The sequence below is a fragment of the Gobio gobio genome (assembly GCF_949357685.1).
Source record: "Gobio gobio genome assembly, chromosome: 17".
Lineage (NCBI taxonomy): Eukaryota > Metazoa > Chordata > Actinopteri > Cypriniformes > Gobionidae > Gobio > Gobio gobio.
Window position 1 is genome coordinate 29,387,127 of NC_137110.1, and position 4,680 is coordinate 29,391,806.

Genomic DNA, 4,680 nt, shown 5'->3' on the forward strand with positions numbered 1-4,680 from the left:
TTTAATAACACATTATTAAAATCAAAAGTTGTAACTGTATTATTTAATGGACCTGATCTAACACTAACTAGCAGTTGCTTTTTTTAATTAACGTTATCAAATAATAATAACTTTATAAACTAGCTCTTTGTTAATGTTAATGCATGAACTAGTGAGACCCAGAGCCGTTGAAAAAGTTAGTTACGACACTCCCATAGACTTCCATAGGAACTGAGGAATGCGGAAGTAAAGTGTGTCATGAAGCGACCAATAGTTCCAAACAACCAATAGTTCCAGCATTGGACCCCATTCATTTCAGTGTATCTCAAGCACACTCGTTGGCAAATTGAAGAAATGTGACCCGTCACGGAAACCAGTGACACAAGTTGGCAGCACAACTTTCGAGCAAAATTAGAAAGAAGCGGGGTTTTTTTCAAAATTGGTGATTTTCGCTTTTTTGCAGAATCTGTTAGTTGAGATCACGAAGAAGCCTCTCAGTGTTTGAGATAGCAGTATTGGTATATTTAAAAGCGTACATTTTTAGGTTGAAATCGGCTTGTTTTTCGGAGATTCTAGCATGCAGTAGAGGCGTGTTTCTTTTGTTATTGCCCCCGCCTTCAAAGGGAAGCGTTGCTACTAAGTTATGCAGCTCTGGCTAGCTCTAGCGTCAGACGAGTTGGACCGTAAAATATCATAGGCTTTATCGATAGTAACATTTGATGGGGATAAAGACAGAGAAATGGGGAAAATCCGTAAGTTTGACTGTAAATGCTACACGAGGAGAAAAGAGATCTCTCTGCATGGGAGACAGTCCTGTAGCCAGAAGCTTTCTCTAGACATTACATCATACGGCTGGATTCTTTAGCTGCGGAAAAAGAGTGGCTGGACATGCAAATTATTAGACATTTAGAGGCAAACAGACGCACAGTGCAAACTTCGGAGATGGTTACATCCACAAAGAAGACCCTGACAAAGAGAAAGTGTGCACAAACGACACATTTCATTGGAGGCAACGAGATCTGCAAGAATACTTTTCTGTTTCTTATGGGGTGAGTTTCCATAAACATCAAAGTTTTTTCGTTTTGTGTTAATTCTAAGAACACGTACACGTTATCTCATGTTTAGACCTTCCCATACCTACCTATTGTTATTAGCTAGCTCAGGAATGTCGTTTTAATTGTAATCGTTAGCATCGTATCACTTGCCAAAAACCCCCATTACTATAATGGGCTTTTAGATGGTAATGTTAGCATCTGCTATTAATTTGAATAATGCTTCAATTGCTTGAATTGACTGGTGTGAATGACTTAACCCACGTAAACCTGCCTGTTAACATTCTTGAATTGAATGTGATGCTAATAATTTTAGCCAGTGGTGGAGGAAGTGCTACTTAATATTCTTAACAAGAATTTACTAACGTAATAGTAAACGTATCAGTTTAAATTCCTACTTAAGTAAAAGTATAAAGTATCCGTAGCCGTAAAATGTGCGTTATAAGTCAAAAGTAAAAGTATTTCTGAAGAGTTTAATGTACAGGATTTTTTTAATCCTTTGACTCAAACCAGGTCTAACCACTAAGGTCTAAACCAGGACTAAACCAAGACTAAACCAGGAAGTACAGATACAGACTCTAAAATGTAGTGAAGTAAATGTAAAAAGTATTCATCATAAAATTTACTTCAGTAAAGTAAAAGTACCTATAATTTGTACAATACATTCTGATATACAGTTGGTGACAAGATGCCTGTTAGCATGATGTTAAACGTTTTTCAGCATTGGCAGAGACACCCTGGCTGATATAGTCAAACACTCTGAGGAGAATGGGGCAAGACCACTTTGAGGAAGAAGCACTCACTGCCACGTCCACCAGCCAGGTTCATCAGCCCTGAGGATATCAACAGAGTTGTGGACTTCATAAAAAACTATGCAGAAGACAGGGGTTGGCATGTGAAGTTGCTGCCAACTCATGTGTCCAAGGCCTCAGTGTGGCGTCTCTACATGAAGTCTGCTAAGGAGCTTGGTATGTGTAAACATTGATTTAGAATTGACTGCTTATAATGTGAAATAATGCGAAGCACTATAAGCAATTACAATACAATTAACCATAAGCAATATCTGTTTTTCAGGTAAGCGTGCAGTTTGTAAAACCAGCTTCAAAGCACTGTGGAACGGACTTCTCCCACACATCAAAAGTTGCCGGCCGCACACAGATCTCTGCTGGCAGTGCCAAAGCAGGTGTGGTGCTTGCAAAAACTCACCGTGATGCACAACCAGTCGAATATCAGCTACTGCGCGACGGAGCAGATCTGCCCCCTATCGACGGTCTTCCTGTCCTGGCCCCACCTGGACTGAACATTGACAGGCAGACCTATCTGTATGAAAAAATCAGGCCATTCTGTGCTGACGAGGCAAGAGACATCACATGCCCAGCGCCAAGGGTCACAACTTTCTGGAAGAAATTCCATATTATTCTCTCCGGTCCGATAATGTGTTATTTCGCCAACACTTCGTGGACTATGCTTGATTTACGTTAGTTACTTGCATTTACGCGTTTCTTTAAGTGTTTCCTGCGTGAGGTACTTTGTGTTGTACGTTGCCATGATGTTTACACGCACACAAAACTACTACGGTACCTCAGCGTTTCACAGACACACCGTGAAATATTGCAAAAATAGACTGGTTACATGAGCCTAAGCTCTTTTCAATAAAATCCATGCAAAAGTTAATATCAGATCATTTTAGAATACAGTATAGGATGTACCGAATATTCTTCAGTTTTATGCAAAACAAAAATATGACAAATAGAATACTATATATACTATACTATTTTATATACTATAAAAACACATAATTATAGTTGATTTTAGTTTATCATAGTTGATCATAACTAGAGATGAAATGGCATGAAAATTTAATTTCATGATTATAGTGACCAAAGTGATCACGGTTATCACAGAATCCTGTTCAAAAAGTCCTAATGCTGCACAATGAAATCAATTCACCAAGTTTTATGTAGAAAAACAGCAAATAACAAATAAAATTAGCATCGATATGTACTTTTTGTTTACATAAACATTCAAATAATAACATTACAAAATGATGGCCAGATTTGAAAGGAGTGTCTTGCAACATGTTATCTACAATGCACTAGTTCAAATAGAGTTTTGAAAAAAAAAGGTTTTATAAAAAGATAAAACTCACATATTTGAGCCTCTAAATCATTTTTATAAAAGTCAAAAAAGATAAATTACTGACATTTACAATGCACATTATCCTTTATTATTAATATTATGTGGTCCGATTTTTCCCGTTGCGTCTGTCGTTGCTATGCAACCATGCAGCTTTACAGGGGGGAGCTTTACAGGGGGTATGGCTTATCTAAATGAGATGTAAATGAGCCCTATTGTCCCTCCCAGCAGGTGAGAAGAGGTGAGAACTGCACAATCTTTAGAGGCCGATTTCTCCCTTTTGACCTTTTTTGAGTGCGTACTTTCAAACGGCCAAACTCCATTCTCCAAATATTATCAGATTTCCATGTGTTACACATCGTTGGAAAGCTTGGAGACTACGCTTTCAGAATCTGTGAATAACTCAAAATGCACCAGAACCGACTTGCGTTCCTACTTTCCGTGATTGGTCACAAATTACTGCATATTTTGAGATTTTATGGCATTAGTTGACCTCTCAGGAATATTAATAGAAGAGGTATTTTATGAAGCGCGTTATAGTTAATGTTTATTGTTATATGATAGATCGTTAGACTCTAACTGCGGTTAGATAACATGAGCAGCACTGCAACAGCTACTATATCCAGATGCTATCTGTCATATTTCAACAGTTTTTAGTCTCTCTGAGATCTTTCTGTCGAAAGCATTTCTGTGAAGTCAGCCCATTCAAGGAATAATGTATAACACCTATGAATAATGAATATGAATGACGCCTGGATATAAAGAGTTGAATTAAATAGGTTGCCCTTTTTTTAAACACTATTTAGAACTTCTTTCTTGGGTTAAATTCTGTATATGCTAGAATTCTGTATATGCTATATAGCATATGCTATATGCTATCATTCATTTAAATTCACCTGATGTGTATGCTTATGTGAGTATCATAAAATCACACTCGGACATTAACAACATTCAAATTATAAAATAAATTACCACTATAACCAGTAGATGGCGGAAGAGGAACACTTATTGGCTCATTAGCCATTTTTTCTCCTTTTTTTAAATGAATTTTTATAGATCTTCAAATCAATATTATAACATTAAAATGTCTATTTTTGTTACTTTATTTGTACTGAAGTGTTAAATATATAGGCTAATTGTAGGGAAAATCACAAAGTCTCATGAAAAACAAAAACTTCTGACTAAACTTCACAATAAATCTTTATTTAAATCGTGTCTGTGCTTTGTTTGTTATGATGAGAGGATTTGTAGAGTTTTTTGTGACTTTTTCACACCCAAGCGATTTTCACTGGCGATGCGCCGAGTGAACGTGCACATTCAGCAGATGCGCTCCCGGTACACAAGGTGGTGCTGCTGCACTTTACACCTCTGACACCCGGTTGTCACACAGAAGAAGAAGAGAGACAGCATTTACGTGTTTGCCAAAACCATAGACATATTATGTCTATGGCCAAAACCATTCACACACTTTTTACTAACTGGCAAGCAGCATTAGCAGCTCATCTTCTTCTTT

General features: G+C 37.3%; 1 long non-coding RNA gene across 1 annotated transcript; it reads left to right on the forward strand.

Annotated features, from left to right (window-relative positions):
• The first annotated feature begins 357 nt into the window (after nt 1-357).
• Nucleotides 358-4,382, forward strand: LOC307140419. The gene is made up of 3 exons (XR_013818245.1): nt 358-1,028; nt 1,753-1,999; nt 2,106-4,382. It is a non-coding gene; the product is annotated as an uncharacterized lncRNA (long non-coding RNA).
• Nucleotides 4,383-4,680: the final 298 nt, after the last annotated feature.